The sequence below is a fragment of the Leguminivora glycinivorella genome, chromosome 12 (genome assembly GCF_023078275.1).
Source record: "Leguminivora glycinivorella isolate SPB_JAAS2020 chromosome 12, LegGlyc_1.1, whole genome shotgun sequence".
Classification (NCBI taxonomy): Eukaryota; Metazoa; Arthropoda; class Insecta; order Lepidoptera; family Tortricidae; genus Leguminivora; species Leguminivora glycinivorella.
The window spans coordinates 5,198,053-5,212,743 of record NC_062982.1 but is presented as its reverse complement, the minus strand read 5'-3'; the positions used below and the strand labels follow the sequence as shown (position 1 = coordinate 5,212,743).

The following is a 14,691-nucleotide window of genomic DNA, read 5'->3' as shown; positions in this document are numbered from 1 at the left end:
AGATACCTTTTTAATGGTACAAATTATTGCCTCTCTAAACACCTATAACCGGTGCTACGGCTTTTATTTCTATAGTCGTTATGCTTCGGGTGTAGTAAGATTTGGGACTGATTATAACTTACACAGAGATTTTTGGTAAGTACCTACATAACTGTGAGGTAACTGATAGATTTGAGATTTATTTTCAAAGTTTTTCTGCGAAAAAATATTACCTGCCTATTAAAAAATATTATTAAATATTAGCAATAGCTCTTGTCGAGACCTGGGAGTCGATTTTTGAATGTCGACAATTCTTTTTCCTGAATTTCGTTCAATAATATCTCCATTACTAGGGATTTAAATTCTACTAATATAATCGAAAACGAGTGGTCATTACCACTAGATTTAAAATTACTAGCTGTCCTTTTTCAAAAATATCATTCCGTCGTTTTACACAGACTTTCGAACGGCGAATTCATGCGTTCTAAATTAAAAAATCGGTCCCCTGCTACGTATCCTATTTACATTTTTTCACTTATATTTTCAATTCTGCGAAAGAGTGGGTAAGAGCTATCTAGTATTCATTTTTCTCATGTCAGATTTCTCATGTCTCATTCAGCAGACTTCATGTCATCAAATTACCAATTGATAATTTAGTTTAATTCAACCAGGAAGCAAAGGTGATCCACGGCTGCGTAATCGTTATACTACATTTTGAGAAATAGTTGGAAATGTAGTCGGAATGAAGTACCTATTATTACAAGTAAAGTGAACTTAAATTTATATTTGGTTTCCCATAAAATAACGATCAAGTGTACAATGATTATACAAAACCTTACAAATCTCTTAACACCAACAATTTATCTATTTTCATATTTTGACACAAGATTACATGATTAAGTTATTATTACTGATTTAAAAACAAGAAACCATAGACAATAGCCCATTTGGAATTGCCTATCATAGTTTATTGCTAACCTTTGGCGTCGGTGTGCCTCCGGCCTTATCTATGGAATTTTAAAGTGTGGCAACACCTCGTTAATCAATCTAAAGATGGTAATTTTTATGGCGGAATTTACATATATTTTTATGTTTTAATATTATATTTACAGCCGTTAAAATGGCTTTCAGTGAGGTGTTTTAAAATGCAATTAGAAGGCGTTTTAAATTTAAATGGCTATATTTGGCATGGTTGTAACCTTTGGTTTGAACTCATTTCACAGTCAAGAGGGATACTTATGTGAAATACTTAATGGAAGTTGCGCCGAACATAAATGGAATCGAATCGCATGCCATGCATGCAAGTGAAAACCTTAAAATCCTTTGTCCCTGGTGACCCTGTTAAAAGGGTCAAAATTCTTTTAATTATACTTCCTATCCAAATCCGAGACAACAAATATTATTTACTATGCAGCACACGGAATCGTACCGTCCAAAGTCACACATTTCAGAGATATAAAATTTAAAAAACAAGTTCTCGCCATGCATACCTACTACCTTCAACATAGCCCAGCGCCCTGCGGCGTAAACCCATCATTACATGTTTTTGTGTCGTCCGAGTCACACGTAATTTCGTCAAAATAAGTGTTCCTCTAAAAGTGTAAATGTTGTGAATTTATGAAGTTCGGTAAGTGATTTAATACCTACTTATGTACCTATAGTGCGCTAAATGGTGATTATAGAATTCAAACCATATTTGAACAACTGCCGACCGCCGTATAGTACCGGCGAGTTTAGTCTAGTTATCGGCGAGTGTATAATAGTTTCGTTTTTCATTCGATCGTAGCTACGAGCTAATGTGATTTTACACATTAACACACAATTGTACTATCATTTAAGTAGCTTGCCTCACTTGCCTATTGATAATTAGAACTAAGAAGTTAACGAAATACTAAACTTATTTGCGGTCATATTTGGTCATACGATAGGATTTTCTACGACTACCTTCTTTTTCAAACAAAAGGCTTTCGGTATGAATACTTAAGTTGCAGTAGGAAAGTACTAGTATATGTGTTTAAGTAATACGTAAATCACAGATTACTTACAGTAATATGTAACTATTAAACTACCTACTGACAATCGATGTGATCTCTGACTTCAATATTTACGAATATGATTTTACTCGTATATATCGTAGGCGTATAGAACAGTATATTATACGTTAACAACATGTCTGATCTATAAACATATTTTTTCTGGTTGGTGATAAAGCGCCTTTTATAAAAAGTTTAAAAGAAAAACGCATCGTTATCTAAATTGTAACAACATTCAACAATATTTATAAGTCAAACGAGCAATAGTTGTAGCAATATTTACAATTACTGGAACCAATAATTAAACTATATTTTTTCTGTTGATTCATTCAATAATGTATTAATAAATATAATGACCGACTGCACATTGCCAGTAACTGATGCATTAAAACAGGACGCGCTTGCACGATCTTACCTAAGGCGCCTTAACTAATACCGAATCCATGGCACAAACAGCAACACCTTTAACTGACTATCGTTAGACTTTATGCCGTGGTAATAGGGATCACAAATGTGTTGACAGTGTTGCCTGTTGCTTGCTGTTGTATATAGTACGGGCCGTACTTCGATGCCGACGAAAGGATTTATGCGAACATTACGGGTTTCTAGCTCGGCATCATGATCACATCCAAATTTTTTCTATCAGTTTTGTGTGAAGACAAGTACCCTATGTGAGCAAGTCTCTTTTTGTAAGTAATTACCTACTATTTGGATGACATGTGTCTATGTCCAGCAATTAAATCATAAAGAAATAAAAATAAAGACATTAGAACATTAGATATTGTTTGACATTGTTAAGACATTAGAGATTATAATTATAAGAGCTTATTGTAAATAAAGATTTACTTGTGTCAATAATAAATATTGTAAGCATGTCTTGAAATAGTACTCCAGTATAATAGCGTCAAGGATGATTGGTTGAGTATCGGGTAGAAAAGAAATAAAACCCTGATGAGTGATGAAAATTGAGATTACAATGTTGTCGAGAGAGCTCCGCTAAATGCGTTGTAACTATATGTACCAAATTTTAATAGTGGCGTGGCTATTTTTCTCCACAAATAGTGTCGCGGGCTCCGCTAAATGCGTTGTAGCCATTTGTGAATGAATTGAATGAATTACTTTATTGCGATAAACATGGTATACATTAGTTGGTACATTACTATTTTTGAGTAGCAATACATGTTTAGCCAAAAATGGCATGCAAAATTATATCTGAACCTACAGTAAAATGCCCTTCTTTATTAGTAGCGTGACTATTTTTTCTCCACGAATTGTGTCGAGGGCTCCGCTAAATGCGTTGTAGCCATATGTGCCCCACTTTAATAGTGGCGTGGCTATTTTTTCTCCACAAATTGTGTCGAGTGCTCCGCTAAATGCGTTGTAGCTATATGTGCCCCACTTTAACAGTGTCGTGGCTATTTTTCTCCACAAATTGTGTCGAGGGCTCCGCTAAATGCGTTGTAGCTATATGTGCCCCACTTTAACAGTGTCGTGGCTATTTTTCTTCATGAATTGTGTCGAGGGCTCCGCTAAATGCGTTGTAGCTATATGTGCCCCACTTTAACAGTGTCGTGGCTATTTTTCTCCACAAATTGTGTCGAGGGCTCCGCTAAATGCGTTGTAGCTATATGTGCCCCACTTTAACAGTGTCGTGGCTATTTTTCTTCATGAATTGTGTCGAGGGCTCCGCTAAATGCGTTGTAGCTATATGTGCCCTACTTTAACAGTAACGTTGCTATCTTTGTTCACAAGTTGTATCGAAGGCTCCGCTTAAGGCGTAGTAGCTGTTTGTGGCACATTTTAACAGTGATAGGCTATCCATTCAACTCAATTCAAAACCTTTAATGGCATAAACAAAACATGTCAAAAATACAAAAATAATAATACAATAAATAAGGAATTAAAATAATCTTAAACAACTTAGTCAAAAAATAATGATAAATTTAAATACTAACCATAATTATATATATAAAACACAAGAAATTAAAACAAAATGTTATCATTTTAAATTAAACTTACTATGTAATTCTCCACGAATGAAGTCAAGATCTCCGCTCTCTGACTGTTGAAACTTTGTGGGCTCCACTTTATTAGGAAATAAATAAAATAAACATTAATAGTGTGATCTTTGCTTCAAAACTGTATCGATGGCTCCACTTTTATAGATACATTTTATAGAGAACATTGTATTTATAGCGTTCTAGCTATATGCATATCAAGTCAACCTTAAAATGACTATATTTTCTCCACAAATTGTCTCAGGAGCTCTTCTTTCGTTCAAACTACATTGAGAATTCCGGTCTCACAGTGCATTGTCCACTGTGTTTTTTCAATCGGTTTACGCTTCGGTGGATTCACGCTTCTGTCGCTACGTTCATCGGTCACTTCGCTCTTCGCTCGCAACTCCAACGTTCTTCGATTGCTTCTCTCCTCGCTGTATTCAATCTGTTTATTCTTCGGCCGCTCCGCTCCTTGGTCTCTCACAAATTAAAGATAGTAACATTACTCCGCTTTAAAAGTGTTAATGTTAATGAGATTTACATTATCTCGAGACTTGTTAATCAGATTTAATAGTGTTGTTATATAACTTATGTAGGTACCTACCTACTTAACGCACATTATACAGAAAGAATATAAGAACACTTTCGTCTAAGGATTGAACCAATGAACCAATGATTGAACAGTAAACAAAAATGTAAATCTTATTTTCCTTAAAATTGCTAATACTATTGCTCTGACAAGACATACAATATAATGTTGCTACACCATATGAGCATCATGCATACACTAAAATAATAAAATATACGCCGTATTAACCCTTCAGTCATAGCTCTATGACCTATACCACAGCCTATACCTACACAAATCACTTTACAATGCTTAGTACGTGTCATCATTAATTACTCGCTGTTATAATAGTTATAATGATGAAAATAAATAATCAAGGCGCAATAAATCCCTTTCAGGCGAGCAACGACTATATCCTACACTTTAATTAACATACCTCGATTGAAAGAGAAATCTAATACAATATTTAGAGCTCTAAACTATAGGGGAATTGTGGTACGGAAAACAGGGGCTGACTCGTGGGTGGTGCACATTATCTAGGCCTATATACCCGGGGTAAAATCGCCGATGGAAACTAATACACACAATATAGTTGTGCAGTTATGCAGAGTTATTGCAGCCGTGAACAGCTAGATTAATAAATCCAATTAGAAAATAAAGTTTCCAATGAAATTAATATTTAAATTTGAAATCCCTGATTGACATACTGTCTCGCTTAATAACTAGAAAGTTTAAATAGTTATGATAGTTGATTGTATAACACAACTACCTATTTTCTTTCTTGTTAATTGTAGTTTTGTATCACAATACATAGTACAGCTTTACTGTAACGTTATTTTATTTTATTAGTATGTATGTTTGTTGTTTGTTACTCCCTCAATTAATTAATAAAGGAAACTGTGGCAAGTGTGGAATAAGCAGAACTGTCTTCTGAAGGATTACCGGACAAACACACCTTAAAAAAAAAAAAAAAAAAAACTTCTAATGCTTCAGGTTTTTGGTGTTCATGGGTGACAGCGATCTGTCTGCTCATTTGCCTTCTATACAATTTTACAATCAGATGTTAAAATTGAATGTTGTATAGTTTGTCCTCAAAACATCGGCAATAATTACATAATACTTGTTTAAGTATTAAACTAGTAACTAGCTAAGTTTACTTCTTCCTTTTTAAGTATAGGAGCCTTTTTTGTTGGCATCTATATAAATTAATATAATACTTACCAGGTTACTTATGTTATATGAACAAAGTGATATGACGTTTTAAAACAATATTTAGAAAATAGTATACTAAGGCATTGTATGGACTTACTTTTTAATTGCATAGTAATTGAATTTGACTTTTAATTCACCTTGGAATATAAATAAAAATTGTAACTGCGTATGCTTATTGCTTGCATTGCCAATGCACAAAAGGGAATTTGTTGCTACGCATAATTTTACATGAGATTTCTTGTACATCAGAAAAACCTTAAATGAAAACTGATGAAACTATAATGACCTTGACTTTAAAACGTAATTAATACTAATTTAAAAACATTTCATTAAAAGCCAAAAAGCGCCGTTCTAAGACCTTAGAAGTTGCAAACTAATCAGTGTTACCATAACCAGGAATATCAAAAACATTCATAAGTTAAAGCTTAATATAATTATAACATTTTCAATAGGTTATATATAAAATAATAGGAATAACTTAACTTTAAATAATAGGAATAACTTTTAATTTGCTTGATGACGTCATCATGACGTCACATCATCAGATACTTAATACCATTAAGTAGGTACTCATACGAAATTTAACACTATATCATATTTTGATGTCCATACTTTATTTTATTTTCGCATTCAGTATTTGTATTGACATGCAAGGCTCTGAACATCTGCATAGTAAATAATATTTGTTGTCTCGGATTTGGATAGGAAGTATAATTAATAATCAAACGAACTTACCTGTGAAGTTTGATTACAATTATACGAGTATCCAAATCCGAGACAACAAAGTCCCGCCCCCATCCCCGAAAATAACAATAAAATGGTTTCACGACACAAAAAGATCTACTCTAAAATAATGATGGGTTTACGCCGCAGGGCGCTGGGCTATGTTGAAGGTAGTAGGTATGCATGGCGAGAACTTGTTTTTTAAATTTTATATCTCTGAAATGTGTGACTTTGGACGGTACGATTCCGTGTGCTGCATAGTAAATAATATTTGTTGTCTCGGATTTGGATACTCGTATAATTGTAATCAAACTTCACAGGTAAGTTCGTTTGATTATTAATTATTCTCCATACAATGAATGTAAAATAAATAAATATGGGGAGACACCTTACACAGATCAACCTAGCCCTAAACTAAGCAAAGTTTGTACTATGGGTGCTAAGGGACAATATACAATACATAATACTTAAATAGATAAATACATACTTATATACCTACATAGAAAACAGCCATGACTCAGAGGAACAAATATTTGTGCTCATCACACAAATAAATGCCCTTACTGAGATTCGAACCCAGGACCGCGGCTTAGTAAGCAGGGTCACTATCGAGTGAGCCATCAGGCCGGTCGTCAAATGTCGTTTTCGAGTATCGTGTTAAAAACTCATGGTAGTCCCTGATTAAATCTGTCCAATGTAATTATGTCGCGATGTTGCAAGTCGCGCAGATATAAAATAAACCGACAAACTGACACTTTATCGCGGTTTTATCGTTGAAGCCGCGTGATGAGACGATAAGTTGCAATGTGGTGTGGAAATGGGAGTTTATGTGTTGCTTGGAATATAATTCGATGGCGGATGGTATATAGTTGCCGTAGTTGAGCCGGAAGACCTCATACAAAGTATATGGTTATTTAAAAGTTAAAGTTACACCAATGCAATGGCCGCAATGAAAGTGTATAGTTGTGTTGTACACAGAATAAAACAAAAGTGTGATCTTAAGACGATAGAGGAGGGGTCAATTCTCCATACAAACGCTCTCGACTATTTCCTCACTGGTTTTGAAGATAGAGCATTGGTTTTTTTAACACAGATTACTATTATTTTAATCTGTGTCGGACCGTTTTGATTTTTTTGATATTCGTATTTTCAAAGACGCTAGAGCCCATCAAAAATTTCCAAAAACGGCCTTATTGATTATGGCGCAAAAAGGGTGTGGTATTCAAAAATTGGTAACAATTACCCAAGAACTAAACGGTCCGACACAGATAATGTTTACTGTTATTGAGATTCTCAAATTCGTTATGATTGATTAATTTTTGAAGGAGGAAACAGTCGAGAGCGGAACCTCGATTTTAAAGATTTTTTCGCGATAACTTTTAACTGAGTTGTTCTGAATGGACAATTTTTTTTTGATAAATCTAGATACACTAGTATATTAACTGAAATTCCAAGATTGAAAGAGGGGCTCCTTTCCATTTTAGTATTTTCGCTTCTATAGCGTCTTAAACATTGATATTTCTAATGCCGTGGCTTGCGACGGCGATGCGACGCATACGAAATCAAACCTTATCGATATGGAAAGTAGACGATGCGATGAGACGCGACGGCGACGGTCGCGCGACCGTCGCCCACGCAAGACACGGCGTTACCATTAAAGTGTACTATCGGCTGCCAAAATGCATGGCGAAGTTATCAATGAATTCATTCACAATTTCTTCATGCACTTTTGCAGCTGATAGTACATATTTATTTGTACAAATTTAGAAAAATTATTCAAGAGGTCAGATGCTTTTGGAGCATTGTTTCACCAGCTAATTATTGATGTAAAAACTGCAAAAAACTTTCCACTAACCTCTAGTCCATTTAGACTTTCATTACATGAGTGCGATGCAGCAAATTAAAAACGTGACCATGAATATCTATTTTAATAAATAATAAAACTATCCGTTCCAAGCATACTTCACACGGTCATAAAATTCCACATAAAACGGTCAATACAAATTAAAAACAAATGTTGCCATCGTAAATTATTGAAAATCCATCCACGAATTTCCAATCAATTAAATCTGACATTTTCTGATAATTTGTACTGGTTCATAAATCTCAGGGTATCTAGCCAACTTTACAATAGCTGACGCTTCGTTAGCTCTCCCTATCGTTCTTCAATCTGTATTGGGGCATTTTCAGAATTTGGGACCCCCAATTAGCGTAAGACCGTTTTCACATTATCTGATCCGATATCGGATGTCGGAAGGATTTCAGTACAAAAATCCAAAATGGTGCCTGTAATGTATAGGATATCGGTCCGACATCCGATATCGGATCGGATAATGGGAAAACGCACTAAGTTGTTAACAAAAATCAACTCATCGTCAGTTTTGTGGCGATAATCAAGCATGAAATTTCAATAAAAATATTGTTTTTGTGTTAATTATAATTATAAACTTTTACTGGCGCAGTCGGTAATCCTACATTCATAATGCCGCGGTCCCGGGTTCGAATCCCGGTAAGGGCATTTTTTGTGTGATTTATGATATTTGTCCCAAAGTCATGGATGTTTTCTATGTATACTTATAAGTATTAATAAATAGTACTCGTTGTCTGAGCCTACAACACAAGCCTTCTTGAGTCCGTGGGCCCAGTCAATCTGTGTCAGAATGTCCTCTAATATTTATTTATTTATCATTTAAAATATGCGTAGCAGTCGACCTGTCATTTTCATTACCAATAAAGAATGTATATGTCTATGTCTATTTATTATAATCTACATTCAGAATGTGGAAAAAGTAAATTTTTAGACAGTATTTATGCTTCATTGTCGTCACAAAACTGACAGAGAGTCAAGTGTCCAAATTCTGAAATGCCCATTGGCGCGATAGAGCCAGACTACTATTCGAACGCCACATATCGTCAACGATTGCCACTTCGGCTAGGCCAGCGGGCGACTTTCAACAGTCCGCCTGTTTCGTACTGAATGCACAATGAGCAATTCATTATTTCCGCACGCAGCAATGTCGCCATTCAAAACGTTCGACGTTTAAAAAGTTTCGAGACGGCTTTTAGGTTATTGCTGAAGTTTTGCGCGGGGTTGCGTCGATATTTGACGAAAGTGGAAGTTGAGAAGAATTGCATTTTATTACAAATCTTTGACACACTTTTTTATTGGAAATAGAGTACCACTACATACGTATTAGTATTTAGATATATACTTCATTAACCATATCTGCTACATAAAACATAAAGATTACAATGTATATATGTATTATTTTAAAAGCGCTGGTGGCCTAGCAAGTACGTGCGACTTTCGATCCGGAGGTCGGGCTCGTGAGCCAATGAGTTTTTCAGAATTTATGTTCGAAATGTCATTTGATATTTACCAGTCGCTTTTCGGTGAAGTAAAACATCGTGAGGAAACCTGACTAATTCCAATAAGATCTAGTTTACCCTTCGGGTTGGAAGGTCAGATGGCAGTCGCTTTTGTAAAAACTAAGTACCTACTCCAAATCTTGGGATTAGTTGTCAAAGCGGACCCCAGGCTCCCATGAGCCGTGGCAAATGCCGGGATAACGCAAGGAGGATGATGATTTGTATAATTTTAAAACCCAAAAATATGTTAAACTTTTTTTTTTGTGAAGAGATACCTTCACTCTTCTTCACTTCACTACTCTGTTTTTAGCGGTTACAGAATGCTAGTAACTTCTGAAGCGTTGTTTGATCGGCTTCTTGCGATTGTCACTTGTTACTGTACAAATGTCTGTACATACCTAGATCAAATCATCAAGCTTTTTTAGTTACAAATCCCCGGATCCTACTTGCCTTAATTGAGGAACTAAAACAAAACAAGTAGACAAATCTGTTCCCTCTTTTTGCGCGTCGGCCGGCAAATGATATAAATGGTTGTTTTATTAAACAACGCCATCTCTCGGGAATGAGCTCATGCTGGTAAATCAATTGTACTAACATATGTGGTCCAATTAGGACACTGTTTTAAAGATTTCACAGCGATACGATACCGATCTGTGACCTGTTTCACCAACGTGACAGTTGTCATCCGACAGTGACACCACAGAATATATAATAGTACAAGTACAGAAGGCCCACTGCTTTGATGTTCCCGAAATGCCGCCTTTTTAAATACCTACAGAATTATTACAAAGAAACGAGCCGCACGTGCGCGGCGTCCGGTGATAGGGTTACTAATGGATCCATAGGAACACACAAATCCATAGGAACTCACATAAAATGTTATACTATTATATTAATTATTCAAGTCTTGGGTACTTTCTAGGTATATATATACTGTATTTATATATTTTTGTAAAAGTTCCAACATCACAAGCCCCTCCCCATCACCCCTGCAAGCATCACCCCTGAGTAGGCCGCGAACTCGCGGCCGCCAGGATGTACTTGTAGCGCGGCAATAGAATCGCGGAGTGAGCCGCCCCTGGTGACACCTCGCCGTTCACATCATTGCCCTGTTTAACAAAGAAATATTGACTGACGCTGAGTAAAAGGTTACTTATCAACCCAGAAATAAGCACAGAATTGTCAGTGTCAAGCGTCAATGTCACTGTGTTGAAATACTAACCAAAGGAACATTTCTTCAACTAAAATCGTCACCAAAAGTGAGTGTTTCTTAGTTAACTAGGTAAGTGTCTTTTTAACCCCCGACGCAAAAACGACGGGGTGTTATAAGTTTGACGTGTCTGTCCGTCTGTCTGTCTGTCTGTGTGTGTGTCTGTCTGTGGCATCGTAGCTCCCGAACGGATGAACCAATTTCGATTTAGTTTTTTTTGTTTGAAAGCTGAGTTAGTCGGGAGTGTTCTTAGACATGTTTCATGAAAATCGGTCCACTATGTCGCGGTCGGGGGTTTTTTCAAAATTTTTATTTTGTGGTTATTTTGTCATTGAAAGATCGGTGTTGTACCCCTGTGATATCTTTAAACACTGTTTCAAATTGGGTCAGTGCATTGTTGGGTTCTTAATTATGATTTGGGTCATAGATGAGAGAAAATTAATGAAGATTATTAACCTTCTTATTATGCCGCGGGTCTTGTCATTGTATGGCGCTATTTATTGTGTTTTCATTGGACTTAGTGCGTGGTCTGTAATTTTTATTTGAACTGTAAATGTTTAAGTTTGGAGTTCGTGGTGGACTGTCAAACGAACGTAATGTCACGTCCGAAACGTCGCATCAAATATAAATGAAAGTGTTGTGTGTTGAAAGTGAAAAGTACATACAAGTGAAAATCGTGTTAGTTTAAGGGTGGTTTTCCAGCAGCGGTGCGCTACGTTTGTGTTTGACATCCACCAATCATGTTCATTGTTCCACAAAGCATAGCGCTAGTGGGAACGGGTTCGATTAAGCTGATTGGTGGATATATTAATTATGGATATAATATTAGTTATAGAAAAGCACTCTAAATTAGTATATAATCTGGGTGCCGATTTTTGAATCTAGGCCATTCGATTTCGGGATTTTCGTTCAATAATATCCCCACTACTAGCGATTTAATATCTAACAGAATCGAAAACGAATGGTAATTACCACTAGTTTTAAAATGACTAGCCGTCCTTTTTCAAAAATAGCATTACGTCGTTTTCCACAGACTTTCGAACGGCGAATTCGAGCGTTCGAAATTAAAAAAACCGGCCAAGTGCGAGTCGGACTCGCCCACCGAGGGTCCCGTACAAACTTTCTTTCAAACTACCTAGTCAAAATAATCTCATGTTTTCATATAACTCTAATGACTTGACTAGAAGACAAAAGTTTAGGTACTAATGAGCATTATTGTGTATAGCGCCATCTCTTCGTGAATTCGCTAACTAATTTGCGCGACCTGTATACTATGTTGGTTTTTCAGGGATAATTCTTTATAATGTTAACCGATTTAAACAGTTTTTACTTTATTGGAAAGAAGACGGTTTACGTAACATCTCGTATTAATTTGAAGTACGATATACATTCGCAAGGGTGGGTAACTTGAAAGTAAAAATATGAAAAGTTTTTTGTGAATTAAAAAAAAAGTTTCCAAGATACAAACACGATTATATTTTTCCTGTAATATTTAGCATAAAAACAATGTTTCCTAAAATTTTCATAATTTTTAGTTGGTAAACTTCGGAGATAAGGGGGGAACGGTATTTTTTTTTTACATTTTCCTTCAAAATTCTTTTTTTTTCCACAACAAAAAAATTATAAAAAATAGTTTATTTACGTTCAATTTGCGCTCTTTCTAACGATATCCCACTTGATCTAGTAACTTGAAATTTACAGTTTGCCCCCCATTCATTTTGGCCATTTTCTACAATTAAAATTCATAAATTATACATTTAAATAGATATCATACACGAAAGAAAAAACGACAGGGCCCACTGGTGGCCGAGCCGGGAATCGAACCCGGGTCTTCAGCTTACGCGGCTAACGTCCTCACCACTAGACCACCCGCCCGCCGTGGTACCCGACGAAATTTCTCTAGTGTATGTTATCTCTGATAAGGCTAGGCGCCTTTGACCAACTCTAAGGGCGAGCAATTAGTGCTTGCTATCTATTTAAATGTATAATTTATATATAGTAGTGTGACTACTTGAAAAAAGAACAAATCGAAAAATATTCAATAAAATAATTTGATTTGTTCTCTAGTTGTAAAATTCATAAATTAAAAAAAATTATACTTTCTATTTGTAGAGGTTTACAATGTTCACAAGTATTCCAAATTTCAAGTTGATAGCATTAGTAGTTCTCGAGATATTTCGGAATGTGACAGACAGTCGTTTTGCATTAAAAAAAATACTTCCATTGTTTGTTTACAATGCCGATTTACGAGATATTTAGGAATGTGACAGACAGACAGACAGACGGACAGAGTCGCACCATAAGGGTTCCTGTTTGTACCTTTTTGGTACGGAACCCTAAAAATCGATCCCCTGGCGTGTTTGATTTGATACATAATTTTTTTTTATATTGAACTCTATTTTAGATGCCAGCAGACACCTTACCCATATACTATACCTTAGAACGAGTCATAGACTCCAAAATTTATGGACACATTACAGTGCTATGTAGGTAAACGACCTGCTCATACATATGAACTCGCAAATGTGACGTAAGCTAACATAAAATAGAAATAAGATTACAGATGTAACTAGTCTTCATAACCAATGTAACTTCAAACGCTATAAAATTATATATTTATAATCATAATCAATTTATTAATAATAAAATTACAGGTCATTTACATTACATAATTATTCCCTATATCTAATAGGAAACATAAATCAAAATTAACAATATATAATTAACACCTGCAAAGTGCAGAAGGTTCCATTACCTGGTTATAGAATTCCTTATGGTCATAGAAGGCCTGCTCGATTAGCCAATTCTTAAGTTTTGATTTAAAGATTGTGTAGCTGTGCGAGTTTACTATATATCTGACTGACTGCGTAGACAAAATGCCTAGCCGATGACTCCTTGGCGTATCGTAGTCATCTACCTCTTCTACACTATGCCCCTCTCGCTGCTCCTCACGCTGCCGCGATGTTGCCCTCTCCGGCCACACACTGCCCTACTCGCGCGATTAATCGCACTAGGTTGTTGCCGGCCCTTTGACTCGCGCCAAAAAACCGACAAAATAGGGAGCGGTGGACATGACGAGAAGCATGACGAGTAGCGCAACCACACTATGCCTCTGCCTACTTCCCTCGCTACCCCACGCCGCTCGTCGAGTGTGTGGAAGAGGTATTAGCGGACGCTCGGAGCAGAGCGTTAGGTGAGGCGTGCAGCAGGCAAGGCTCGGAACCGGTTTATTTTTTACCGGTTAAAACCGGTTTAATTCGATTTTACTCCGAACTTTGTAAAGAACGCGAACGTTATGATGAAGAATGCTCTTTGTCCACACTAGTGCCACAGTATAATAAAGAGTACTTTCGTACAGTATGGCCACTCCCGCTCCCCGCTGTCGACCTGTCATATCTCACTCATACAAGCATGGTACGCGTTCACCTACACGACCATAGAATGTGTGCTAGGAACGCGTCTTTTTCACAGATTTGATCGCCAGTGTCCGAGATGTGCTAGTGCGCAAAGTGATTCATTTCTTGTCAGGTCGTCACTTCAGAGGGCCATCTGTACCGCAAAACGCCGTACGACGCGCGTGCGAAAAGGAAATTAATA

General features: G+C 36.3%; 1 protein-coding gene and 1 non-coding gene across 2 annotated transcripts in view; one reads left to right on the top strand and one right to left on the bottom strand.

Annotated features, from left to right (window-relative positions):
• LOC125231852 (netrin-B-like) overlaps positions 1 to 14,691 on the top strand; it is a 326,574-nt gene that overhangs the window by 102,545 nt on the left and 209,338 nt on the right.
• Positions 12,898 to 12,969, bottom strand: Trnat-cgu. The gene has a single exon. It is a non-coding gene; the product is annotated as a tRNA-Thr (tRNA).